The sequence below is a fragment of the Somniosus microcephalus genome, unplaced genomic scaffold (assembly GCF_052327205.1).
Source record: "Somniosus microcephalus isolate GS21.2 unplaced genomic scaffold, FLI_Smic_1.0 unresolved_chr8, whole genome shotgun sequence".
NCBI classification, from domain to species: domain Eukaryota; kingdom Metazoa; phylum Chordata; class Chondrichthyes; order Squaliformes; family Somniosidae; genus Somniosus; species Somniosus microcephalus.
Genome location: NW_028225186.1, coordinates 12,525,982 through 12,539,633, shown reverse-complemented (window position 1 = coordinate 12,539,633; position 13,652 = coordinate 12,525,982).

The following is a 13,652-nucleotide window of genomic DNA, read 5'->3' as shown; positions in this document are numbered from 1 at the left end:
AGGATAGTGTATCCAAAGGCGGCCAGCTGCATCCTCCAGAGTTGAATTTTATTATTTTTGATTTTGTGCGCTTCCAGTTATCCAACATGAAGGCCACGGAGCGCTGGTCAGTTATGAGCATGAAATGACACTGAGCAAGAAAATAACTCCATTGGCGTACAGCCTCAATGATGGCTGTAGCCTCCTTCTCAACGTGGGGGGGGGGGGTAATGGAGCTCGCGACCTGTAAGGTTCTGGATAGGAATGTCACGAGCCAGCCACCTTGATTCAAGGTAGCTGAGATCACAACCTCCGAAGCATCGCATTCGACCACAAAAGGAAGGTTTTCATCAATGGAGCGAAGCGTGGCTTTCTCTAGCTATCGTTTGAGGAGGTTGAAGGCAGAAATAGCCGTTGTTTCTAATGAAAAAGACTTTGCATGAAGCAGGGGCTGTATTTTATCAGAGAAGTGAAGTATCCACTTTGCGTGATAAACAAACATGCCAAGTGTCCGACGAAGAGAGACGAGATTTGTAGGGGTAGGGAGCTCCTGAAATGGACAAAGTCGCTCTGGGTCTGGTTTAATAACACCGTTGCCCACCCAGTAGCCGAGAATGTTCACTGATGGCACCGATTTCACCGATTTGCATTCGTTTAACGTTAAGTGACGACGGCGGAGAACGTCAAAAAATCTCTGAAGATTGGCGTCATGCTCCTTTTGATCATGGCTGGCAATCGTGATATTGTATAAATATGGAAAGCTATCTGGCAAGTTCTCTTGCTGGATTAGGCCATCCATTGCCCGTTGGAAGACGGCCACCTCATTGGTGACCCCAAATGGAAGGCGACAAAACTGATAAAGCCGACCATTGGCCTCAAAGGCCGTATAATTTTTGTCCGAGTCTTTCAGCAGTACCTGATGGCACGTGCTCTTTAAATCAAAGGTTGAAAATACCTAGTATTTGGCAAGGTTGTTGACCATATCATCTATGCATGGTAGCGGGTAGGCATCCAGATCGGTATATTAATTAATAGTCTGCGCATAATCAATACACAGACGTTTCTTATGTTGTTTTAAAGGGTTTTTCACAATGACGACTTGAGCCCGCCAGGGGGATGAACACAGCTCAATAATACCGTCAGCTAAAAGGTGAGAGATTTCTGCCTCGATAAATGTCCAGTCGTCTTGGCTAAAGCACCATGATATGGTGGCTATGGGTTTACAGCGGGGGAGAGATTGGCAAACAGGGAGGGCTCAACGAGTAAGGCCGCTGAGAGCGCACAAAACGGCACCTTAGAAATGGTAAGCTCCAGCTTCGACCCTCCAATCTCAAAAGTGAGTCTTTTGTGTTGCTTCTGGAAGTCCTGTCCCAGAAGCACATCGCTACATAAGTTTTCGAGTACTCTGAGCTGGGTGGAGGGATACGTGCGTCCATTAAGGATAAGGTTGCCAAGACAGAAGCCAGAAGAATTGGTGGTCAGAGTCTTCAGAGCCATTGCAATCTCCCTGTCCGAGGGATAAATGCACAGTTTTAACCTGCTGACAGCCCGCTTACTAATGAAGCTGTCAGAGCTGCAGTAGTCAATTAGCACGCCTGGAGTGTGCTCATTTACTGAAAGCTTCGTGGCTGCATGGGACAAACTTTGGGGAAAAACAGCAGTGATGGGAGGAGGGGTGATTTTCCCTTCGGCAGCTGTAGCCTTAGCAGTTGTTCTTGGGGGAGGAGCAGCTCCATAGGTAGCAGCTGTGAAGCTAAGAGGATCTCTCGACCGGTATACTTTAGAGGAGTGGCCTTTCTTGTTAGCATAGGCCCGTGACTGGCATACCTTGGGAAAGTGTCCTTTCTTGCTGCAATGATTACAGGTCGCATTACGAGCCGGGCAAAATTTTCTGTAATGGAACGTACCTCCACAAAAGAAACACTTTCTTCCTGATTGCCAGGATGCTGCTAGGGCGGGGTCGTCATCAGCAAAGGCCTCTTGGGTAGGGTCATCGTCCGTTAGAGTAGAGTCATCATTGTTGTATCCGTGTGTTAATGAAGACACGGAATGCAGGAGTTGGTTTAACAGGTGTTTACTGAACAAAGTCTGGAGGTGAACTAAAAGATACAAGACACTATACAGGCTTATATAGCCCGAGTGGCCACAACCGGCATTACAGTACACAGGGGCTCTTAAAGGCACATACACCACAATCATCAGCGGGGGCATCCACCCGAGACATATCGAAAGACTTATTACAGGTGATAGCCGCCGCCCGTGCACGTGGTGGGTGATAACTGTCTGCATTCTTCTTGGCCAAGTCCAGGGAAGACGGCTGGTCAGAAGCAGCCCATAAATTGAGGGTTTTATTTTTCAGCAGATGCTGAGATATAAAAGGGGACGCAAACCCATTGATAAAGGAATCGCGGATTAGTTCCTCATGATACTGTTCAGCTGTAACCGCTTTAAGGTTACAATCTTTGCTGAGCCTGTGGAGTTTCTGGAGCAATTCATCGAGTGATTCCCAGGCTGCTGCCGAGTTGTGGTCAGTAGGTGTCGGGTATAGATTTCATTTGGGGACTTGACATATAGCTGCTGTAAAATTTAGATAGCAGCGCTGTAGTCTATACAGTTCTCAATATAATCATACACATGAGGAGATACATAGTTAATAAGCATTCGTAACTTATTAGGGGCATCCACCCCACATTCTTCAAGAAAGTTGCTAAAGGTACGAAACCAATGCTTCCATACCTTCGCTGCCGCAGGTGCATTCGGGTACAGGTCGAGACGAGCGGGTCTAAGGAGTTTTTCCATGATGGATCAGTTTCTTGGCCAAGTTCTTTTCTGTGGTTTGAGTTGCAGCTGGTTGTTCCAAATCACCCAGAGCGTGGAGATGATAACAAGTCGATTAAATTGACGTAATAAAGACTGACCACGCACTTGGCTGAACATAACGCAAGGCTTTAATCGACTTGTAACAAAACATGGAGGTCTAGTTAGCAGTCACTTGCTTTCTGTCTCCAGATTGTCTCTGGCCAAGTTGGGCCCACGCCCGAGCATTTATACTTCTCGGACGGCGCCCTCAGCTGGCTGTCCAGTAGTACTTCCTGAGTTACTTCTTGTAGAAGTCGCGATTTACGACAGCCCGTATGGGGCAGAAAGCAGCAATCTATAGACCAGTTATCTTAACAGCTGTCGTTGGGAAAAGGCTGGAGTCCTTCATTAAGGAAGCAGTAGCAGGCTATTTTGGAAAATCATAATGCAGTCAAGCAGAGTCAGTATGGTTTTATGAAAGGGAAATCACATTTAACAACTTTGCTGGCGTTTTTTGAGGATGTGGCGAGAAGGATGGACAAACGTGAGCCAATGGATGAGGTGTATTTGGATTTCCAGAAGGCAATCGATAAGGTGCCACATAAAAGGTTTCTGCATAAGATAAGACCTCACGGATTTGGGCGTATTATATTAGCATGGATAGAGGATTGGCTAACTAACAGAAAGCAGAGATTCGGGATAAGTAGGTCAAATCCGGTTAGTGAAAGTTAACTAGTGGGGTGCCACAGGGTTCGGTGCTGGGGCCTCAACTATTTACAATCTACATTAACGACTTGGATGAAGGGACCAAGTGTAATGTAGCCAAGTTTCTGGATGGGTGGGAAAGCAAGTTGTGCAAAGGAATGAAAGAATATGCAAAGGGATATAGACAGGCTAAATGAGTGGACAAACATTTGGCAGATGGAGAATAACGGGGAAAGTGCGAGGTTATCCACTTTGGCAGGAAAAATAAAAAAACGAATTATTATTTAAATGGAGAGATTACAAAATGCTACAGTTCAGAGGGACCTGGGTGTCCTTGTGCATGAAGCACAAAAAAGTTAGCATGCATGTACAGCAAGGAGTCAAAAAGGCAAATGGAATGTTTGCCTTTATTGCAAAGGTGTTGGAGATAAAAAGCAGGCAGTCCTGCTCCAACTGTATAGGGAATTGGTGAGGCCACAACTTGAGTACTGTGTGAAGTTTGGGTCGCATTATCTGAGGAAGGATGACCTTGCCATGGAGGGAGTGCAGCGAAGATTCACCAGGATTATTAATCGGATGGCAGGAATGACGTATGAGGAGAGATTGGGTCAATTGGGCTTATACTTGCTGAAGTTTAGAAGAATGAGAGGGGATCTCATTGAAACTTATAAAATTCTACCAGGACTAGAGACACTAGATGCAGGAAGGATGTTCCCGATGGCGGGGGAGTCCAGTACCAGGGGCCACAGTCTAAAGTTAAGGGGTAAGCCATTTAGGACAGAGATGTGGAGGAATTTCTTCACCCAGAGAGTGGCAAACCTTTGGAATTCACTACCACAGAAGGCAGTTGAGGCCAATTCACGAAAAATTTTCAAGAAGGAGTTAGATATAATTCTTAAGGCTAAAGGGATCAAGGGATATGGGGAGATGGCAGGGGCAGGGTACAGAGTTGGATGATCAGCCATGATCTCATTGAATGGCGGAGCAGACTCGAGGGGCCGAATGGCCTACACCTGCTGCTATCTTTTATGTTTCTATGTTTCTATGTTTAATACAAGTAACGGCATGTGTGCACACCCCCTGCAGGTCAAAGTTGCGCGGTGCTTGTTAACAGGACTGCATTATGTGTAAAAGCAAGTGTTCGACCCGTGCTGGTCTTTTGCGCATGGTATACATTAGCCGGTCTGCAGTATAAGTAATGGCAGCGTGCCCCTCCTGCTGATCGAACGTGCATGGTGCATGTTTGCAGGTCTGCAGTAAAAGTAACGGCAAGAGAGCGCCTCCTGCTTATCTAAGGTGCGCGGTGCATGTTAACAGGACTGCATTATAAGTAACGGCGAGTGTGCGCCCCCTGCTGGTCTAATGCGCACAGTGCACGTTAGCCGGTCTGCAGTACAAGTAATGACGAGTGTGCGCCCGCTGCTGGTCTAATGCGAACAGTGCACGGTAGCCGGTCTGCAGTGTAAGTAACGGCGAGTGTGCGCCTGCTGCTGGTCTGAGGTGCCCGGTGCATGTTAGCAGGTCTGCAGTATAGGTAATGGAGAGTGTTCGCCCCCTGCTGGTCTAATGCTCACGGAGCACGTTAGCGGGTCCGCAGAAAAAGTAACCGCGAATGTGCGCCCCCTGCTGGTCTAAGGTGCACAGTGCAAGTTAGCCGGTCTGCAGTATAAGTGCGAATGCAAGAGCGCCCTCTGGTGGTTTAATGCGGACAGTGTGATGCCTTCAACCATTAACGTGCTTGTGTTTGATAGTTTTTTTTTAATAAAGTGTTTATGAAGACATTAAGTTCCTGACACTGAAATAATTCAACTCAGAGGGAAAAAATGAGCAATTCTTACAGCAGATAATTTATTCTATGGGTGGAAGGAATGTCTAAGGGGGTTACCGAGTGATGTTGAAAACATTATTAACTTTTCTGCCATTCAGCCGAATTGTGATGAAATTTGAGGTTTTTCTCAATTTAAAGACTGTATTTTAAGGGGTTCAGTAAAAATGCTCAGTGTTTATGACACCGGGGTTCTGTGTGAGGAGCTGGTGAGTTTAACAGGGTCAGCACTGAATGCTGGAAGTTCTCTGACAGTCTCTGTCTCTCTGAATGGTGCAGGTGGTGTGGGCGGGTCAGGGTTGATTGACAGCTGAAGGCTGTTTCTGGTTCAGTAAATGTAGAATGTTCCTTCCAAATGTTTTTTGATTGACAGCTGCAAACGACTTCTTTGTCTCAGGTCACATTAAGTGAATCATTCTTTGATCATTCCGTGTCTGCTTTAAAGGGGTTTGCTGTCAGTCACGGAACATTCTGAAGCTGCTTGACACGGGTTTACTGTCATACTCGATCATTCTCTGTCTTCTTAAAATGGGTTAACTCTAAATCCCGGGTCATCCACTCGGAGCAGCAGGGAGCAGCGAGGAGGAGCCCGGCTTAAAAACCGGCGGCAGTTGCGAGGCCCGACCACTAGGAGTAGCAGGGAGCAGCGAGGAGGAGCCCGGCTTAATAACCGGCGGCAGTTGCGAGGCCCGACCACTCGGAGCAGCAGGGAGCAGCGAGGAGGAGCCCGGCTTAAAAACCGGCGGCAGTTGCGAGGCCCGACCACTCGGAGCAGCAGGGAGCAGCGAGGAGGAGCCCGGCTTAAAAACCGGCAGCAGTTGCGAGGCACGACCACTCGGAGCAGCAGGGAGCAGCGAGGAGGAGCCCGGCTTAAAAACCGGCGGCAGTTGTGAGGCACGACCACTCGGAGCAGCAGGGAGCAGCGAGGAGGAGCCCGGCTTAAAAACCGGCGGCAGTTGCGAGGCCCGACCACTAGGAGCAGCAGGGAGCAGCGAGGAGGAGCCCGGCTTAAAAACCGGCGGCAGTTGCAAGGCCCGACCACTCGGAGCAGCAGGGAGCAGCGAGGAGGAGCCCGGCTTAAAAACCGGCGGCAGTTGCGAGGCCCGACCACTCGGAGCAGCAGGGAGCAGCGAGGAGGAGCCCTGCTTAAAAACCGGCGGCAGTTGCGAGGCCCGACCACACGGAGCAGCAGGGAGCAGCGAGGAGGAGCCCGGCTTAAAAACTGGCGGCAGTTGCGAGGCGCGACCACTCGGAGCAGCAGGGAGCAGTGAGGAGGAGCCCGGCTTAAAAACCGGCGGCAGTTGCGAGGCCCGACCATTCGGAGCAGCAGGGAGCAGCGAGGTGGAGCCCGGCTTAAAAACCGGCGGCAGTTGCGAGGCCCGACCACTCGGAGCAGCAGAGGATAGAGGTAAAAAGTCATCAGTGTGTGACATCACCAGGGAGCAGGTAACTGATTGGTTGGTGAGTATTTCTCTTTTTTAAACTTTAACTCTGTAATTTATAGTGACTAGGGTCTTTTCTGGTGTAGCAGGGACTGTAGGTAGACTATACAAGCGCCTTAGAGGTATCTTTAATTGGTGATAGTGAATTTAACTTAAATTAATTAAAGGGTATGTCATGCCAGGAGAGCCCAGCCCCGTGATGTGCTCCTCTTGCTCTATGTGGGAATTCAGGGACACTGCCCCTGATGACCACGTGTGCAGGAAATGCATCCATCTGCAGCTACTAGCAGACAGCATTGAGGCGCTGGAGCTGCGGGTGGATGGGTTGTTGAGCATTCACGATGCTGAGAGGGTCGTGGATAGCGCATTTAGTGAGTTGGTCACACCGCAGGGAAGGGTTGCACAGGAAGAAAGGAAATGGGTGACCAACAGGTGGAGCAATAGAAGCAGGCAGGTAGTGCAGGAGACCCCTGTGACCATTCCCCTCTCAAACAGGTATACCGATTTGGATACTGTTGAGGGGGATGACTCACCAGGGGAAGGCAGCAGCAGCCAACTTCCTGGCACTGGGGGTGCTCCTGCTGCCCAGGAAGGGAGGAAAAAGAGTGGGAGAGCAATAGTAGTAGGGGATTCTATAGTAAGGGGAACAGATAGGCGTTTCTGTGGCCGTAGACGTGAATCCAGGATGGTTTGTTGCCTCCCTGGGTCAAGGATGTCACTGAGCGGCTGCAGGGCATTCTGGAGGGGGAAGGTGAACAGGCAGCGGTCGTGGTCCACATTGGTACCAACGACATAGGTAAAAAGAGGGATGAGGTCCTGCAGCAAGAATTTAGGGAGCTCGGTGGAAGATTAAAGAGCAGGACCTCAAAGGTTGTAATCTCTGGATTACTCCCGGTGCCACGTGCTAGTGAGTATAGGAATAGGAAGATAGAACAGATGAATGCGTGGCTAAAGGGATGGTGCAGGGGGGAGGGCTTTAGTTTCCTGGATCACTGGGCCTGCTTCTGGGGAAGGTGGGACTTGTACAAGTCGGACGGTCTACACCTGAACCAGAGGGGGACCAATATCCTTGCGGGGAGGTTTGCTAGCACTGCTGGGGGGGGGTTTAAACTAACTTGGCAGGGGGATGGGATACAGAGTGGAGCTATAGTAGGGGGTGATTTACAGCCAAATACAGAGGAAAGAACAAGTCAGCTGGGAAGGCAGAGAAAATATGTGAGGGCAAAAGGGAATATGGCAAGGCTGGAAGGCATTTATTTTAATGCAAGGAGTCTTGCAAATAAGGTGGATGAACTGAAGTTGTTGTTGAACACATGGGAGTACGATATTGTTGCTATCACGGAGACATGGTTGAGGGAGGGTCAGGACTGGCAGCTCAATATTCCGGCGTATAGAATCTTCAGGAGAGACAGAGGGGGGTGTAAAAGGGGAGGGGGTGTTGCAATATTAATTAAGGAGTCGATTACTGCTGTAAGGAGGGATGATATATTAGCGGGTTCCTCTAATGAGGCCATATGGGTAGAAATTAAAAACAAAAATGGGGCAAGCACCTTGCTGGGAGTGTACTATAGGCCCATCAAACAGTCAGGGGGAGATAGAGGAACAGATATGTAGGCAAATCTCAGAGAAGTGCGAAAATAATAGGGTAATAATAGTGGGGGATTTCAACTTCCCCAATATTAATTGGGATAGTCAGAGTGTGAAAGGCTTAGAGGGTGCATAATTCTTAAAGTGCATCCAGGAGAGCTTTTTGAGACAACATGTAGAAAGTCCTACAAGAGAGGGGGCGGTACTGGACCTAATTCTAGGGAATGTAGCCGGGCAAGTGGTGGAAGTGTCAGTAGGAGAGCATTTTGGCGACAGTGACCATAATTCGGTAAGATTTAAGGTGGTCATGGAAAAAGACAATGACGGCCCGGAAATAAGGGTTCTAAATTGGGGGATGGCCGATTTTAATATGATAAGGCAGGATCTGGCCAAAGTGGACTGGGAGCAGCTACTTATAGGAAAATCCACATCAAAGCAGTGGGAGGCTTTCAGAAGGGAAATAGAGAGAGTACAACGCCAACATGTTCCTGTAAAGGTCAAGGGTGGGACCAACAAGCAAAGGGAACCTTGGATGACAAGGGATATACAAAAATGCATTAGGAAAAAAAGGGGGGCTTTTGGCAGTTACAAAAGACTAAAGACGGAGGAAGCCCTAGAGGAGTATAAAAAGTGCAGGGGCATACTTAAAAAAGAAATTAGGAGGGCGAGGAGGGGCCATGAAATAACACTGGCGAGCAAAATAAAGAAAAATCCTAAGATGTTTTATAAGTATATTAAGGGCAAGAGGATAACCAGGGAAAGGGTGGGGCCCATTGGGGACCAAAGTGGCAATCTGTGTGTAGAGCCAGATGATGTAGGCGGGGTTTTAAATGAATTTTTTGCATCTGTGTTCACTATGGAGAAAGATGATGTAGACATAGAAATCGGGCAAGGGGACTGTGACATACTTGAACATATTAGCATCGGGAGGGAGGAGGTACTAGCGGTTTTAGCAGGCCAAAAAGTGGATAAATCCCCAGACCCGGACGAGATGTATCCCAGGCTGTTGTGTGAGGCAAGGGAGGAGATTGCAGGGGCTCTGACACAAATTTTCAGAACCTCTCTGGCCACAGGGGATGTACCAGAGGACTGGAGAACAGCTAACGTAGTACCATTATTCAAGAAGGGTAGCAGGGATAAACCAGGGAATTACAGGCCAGTGAGCCTAACATCTGTGGTAGGGAAATTATTGGAAAAAATTCTGAGGGACAAAATTAGTCTCCACTTGGAGAGGCAAGGATTAATCGGGGATAGTCAGCATGGCTTTGTCAAGGGTAAATCATGTCTGACAAATCTGATTGAATTTTTCGAGGGGGTGACTCGTTGTGTGGATGAGGGAAATGCTGTGGATGTGGTTTACATGGACTTCAGTAAAGCTTTTGACAAAGCCCCGCATAGGAGACTGGTCAAGAAGGTAAGAGCCCATGGGATCCAGGGTGCCTTGGCGCGTTGGGAAGCAGGAGGCTGAGAGGTGACCTTTAAAATTATTTAAATTATGAAGAGGTTTGATATTTCAAATTAATGAACAGATCCGCTTCGAACAGGGTCCAAACCATCACGCCTAAATCATATTGAACTTCAAGACCAACGCCGCAACCAATCAGATATCGCAGCTGAAAATACTCCTCTTTGAAACAGGCCCAGATGCAGAATGATCATAGAATCATAGAATGGTTACAGCACAGAAGGAGGCCATTCGGTCCATCAAGCCCGTGCTGGCTCTCTGTACGAGCACTTCAGCTAGCCCCACCCGCACACCTGCCCTTGCCCCGTAGCTCTGCAATTTTTGCTCATTCAGGTACTTATCCAAGTCCCTTTTGAAGGCCGTGATTGAATCTGCCTCCGCCACCATTTCCAGTTACTAACCAATCACTGCGTAAAAAAGTTTTTCCACGTGTCGCCTTTGGTTCTTCTGCAAATCACATTAAATCTGTGCCCTCCGGCTCTCGACCCTTCTAACATAAGAACATAAGAAATAGGAGCAGAACTAGGCCGTTTGAACCTTCGAGCCATTATCTGCTCTGACTAGGCCGCTCATGATTTTGAAATGGCCCGGGACTGACATGATCTGTACAAACAGCACATCCCGTTTAAACAGACACGGAATGATCCGGGACTGACAGTCCATCCCTTTTAAACAGACACAGAATGACCCGGGACTGACAGCACATCCCTTTTAAACAGACACAGAATGACCCGGGACTGACAGCACATCCCTTTTAAACAGACACGGAATGATCCGGGACTGACAGTACAACCCTTTTAAACAGACACAGAATGATCCGGGACTGACAGCACATCCCTTTTAAACAGACACAGAATGATCCGGGACTGACAGTACATCCCTTTTAAACAGACACAGAATGACACGGGACTGACATCACATCCCTTTTAAACAGACATTGAGTGATCCGGAACTGACAGAACATCCCTTTTAAACAGACACAGAATGACCCGGGATTGACAGTTGATCCCTTTAAACAGACACAGAATGAATCACTTTCGTACTGGGACAAGTAAGCCGTTTGTATCATTCAGTCCAACAAAGCTGATGGTTAGGAATTTCCTGAATTGATGAACCACAGGCAGCCTTCAGTTGTCTGTAAATAAACAGACTTTCTACCATGCACCGTGCACATTCACCCACCGGGGCGCACAATCGCCTTTACTTGCACTGCAGACCTGCTTACATGCACCGTGCCTGTTAACCCACCAGGTGGGGCACATTCGCCATCATTTTTAAAGTATACTGATATTAATAGCAATTTTTGTTAAACAAGTCTATTATTTTCCCCTAATACCCTGGTCTAGCAAAAGTCTATCGAACTCAGATATACAATCATTAAATGATCGAGCAATAACTGCCTTTTGTGGGAGGGAGTTCCACACTTCGACCTTTCTTTGTATGAAGAAATGTTTCCTAATTTCTCTCTTGAACGGCCTGGTTCCTATTTTAAGGTTTGGTCCCCTTGACCTAGACTCTACCTCACCCCCCCGCAACCCACACCTGCCCCTCCCCCGCCACCCCCCATCCCTCGCCCCAGTGGAAAACGTTTCCCTCTGTCAACTCTATCAATTACCTTCAATATCCTAAAAATCAGAATCTGCCCACATGGCAGACTGGTAAGACAGGTAAACGCCCAAAGGATCCAAGGAAAGTGACAAGTTGGAAGCAAAGGGTCGTGGTCGATGGGAGTTTGTGACTGGAAGGCTGTTCAGTGGGGTTTAGGAGGGCTCAGTACTAGGTCCCGTGCTTTTTGTGTTACATATCACTGATTTAGACTTCAATGTAGGATTAAGAAGTTTGCCGATGTTGTATAAATGTTGTCCGTGTGGTTGTTAGTGAGGAAGAAAGCTCCAGACTGCAGGACATTATCAATGATTTGGTCAGGTGGGCAGAAAAGTGGCAAATGGAATTCAATTCGTGGAAGTGAGAGGTAATGCATTGGGAGAGGGCTAACAGGACAAAGGAATATACAATAAATGGTAGGATATTGAGAAGCGTAAAAGAACAGAGGGACATTGGAGAGCATGTCCACAGGTCCATGAAGGTAGCAGAACAGGTAGATAAGGTGGTTAAGGAGGCAATTGCAAAAGACTGCGGATGCTGGAATCTGAAATAAAAACAAAAAGAGCTGGCAATATTCAGCAGGTCATTATTTCAGATTGCCTGCTGAATATTTCCAGCATTTTCTGTTTTTATTTCAGATGAGCTGCTGAATATTTCCAGCATTTTCTGTTTTTATTTCAGATGAGCTGCTGAATATGAGAATACCAAGGTCAAGGAAATAGAAACAAGAAACTGTGAAGGCAGCAAGAAGTAAAATAAAAAGGCTAAACTGATCTTTGGCTGCTAATATGGCTGGCGCCCACAATGTTACACCTTGCTGTTAGAAACAATGTATGGCAGAGTGCAGAAGTTATACAGACAATAGGCGATCAGAAAACACATTACCGTGATTGCAAACGCATTACCATAATGTTTAGGTGATCAGAAACCCATTACCAGGATATTTACTTAACTGTAACCCATTCAGTAAAATGTGACTTCTTTATTTCAAACTGCCAGGCCAGGAAATCAAATTAACTGTCTACGTGCACAGCTCGGGATTGGTGCAGACTGTACGATGTGTTAATGTCTTCTCAAATGCAAGTATAATAATGTAACACACTGTAGGACAAACTGCTTGCTCTGTTGGATTCGCAGACTCTTGCAGGAGTCGGTGTCGATATATCAGAGTAAGACTCCGCGGATAATAAATCGTTTGAATTCTCCAGTTGTTCGACTCAGTGTTTACTGAACCAGACTGAGGGTAAAAGAATCCGTTCTAACATTTGGTGTCAGAAGTGGGATCTCAACGGGCAGTCACCGAGAGTTTGCGAACTAGGAGCTGAATCGTCTCGGACGTGGAGGGAGGAAATGGGCCCCCGATGTGAGTAACTTTTGTACTGCCTCGGTTTTCCTCCGATTCCACCAGTCCGACGATGAGTCGGCCAATCGCTAACTCCCGTGTGGTGTCCCGCCGAGACCCAGGTCAGTCTGGCGAAAACTGGAAGGGATAGGTGATTAGGTCAGTGATCGGATATCACTGAGGGTCAGTGATCGGATATCACTGAGGGTCAGTGATCGGATATCACTGAGGGTCAGTGATCGGATATCACTGAGGGTCAGTGATCGGATATCGCTGAGGGTCAGTGATCGGATATCGCTGAGGGTCAGTGATCGGACATCACTGAGGGTCAGTATACGTACTGAGGGAATAACTAGGAACTGTGTAAACTTAGAAATAACACTTGTGTCAGGTAAAGAGTGTCGACCTTGTATCTCACTGAAGGAGAGCATGCAGGTGCAACAGGCGATTAAGAAGGCAAATGGTATGTTGGCCTTCATATCAAGGGGGTTCGAGTATAGGAATAGGGATACCTTACTACAGCTGTACAAGGTGCTGGTGAGACCGCATCTGGAGTATTGTGTACAGTTTTGGTCGCCCCATCTGCGGAAGGATGTTCTTGCCATGGAAAGAGTGCAGCGGCGATTCACCAGGCTGATACCTGGAATGGCGGGAATGACCTACGAAGAGAGATTAAATAGTTTGGGCTTGTACTCACTGGAGTTTAGAAGATTGAGAGGGGATCTCATCGAAACATATAAAATTATGGCAGGCCTGGACAGGCTGAATTCAGAGAGAATGTTTCCAATGGCAGGGGAGCACAGAACCAGGGGCCACAGTCTAAAAATAGCGGGCAAATCATTTAAAACAGAGATGAGGAAGAATTTCTTCACTCAAAGAGTGGTGAGCCTGTGGAATTCCCTG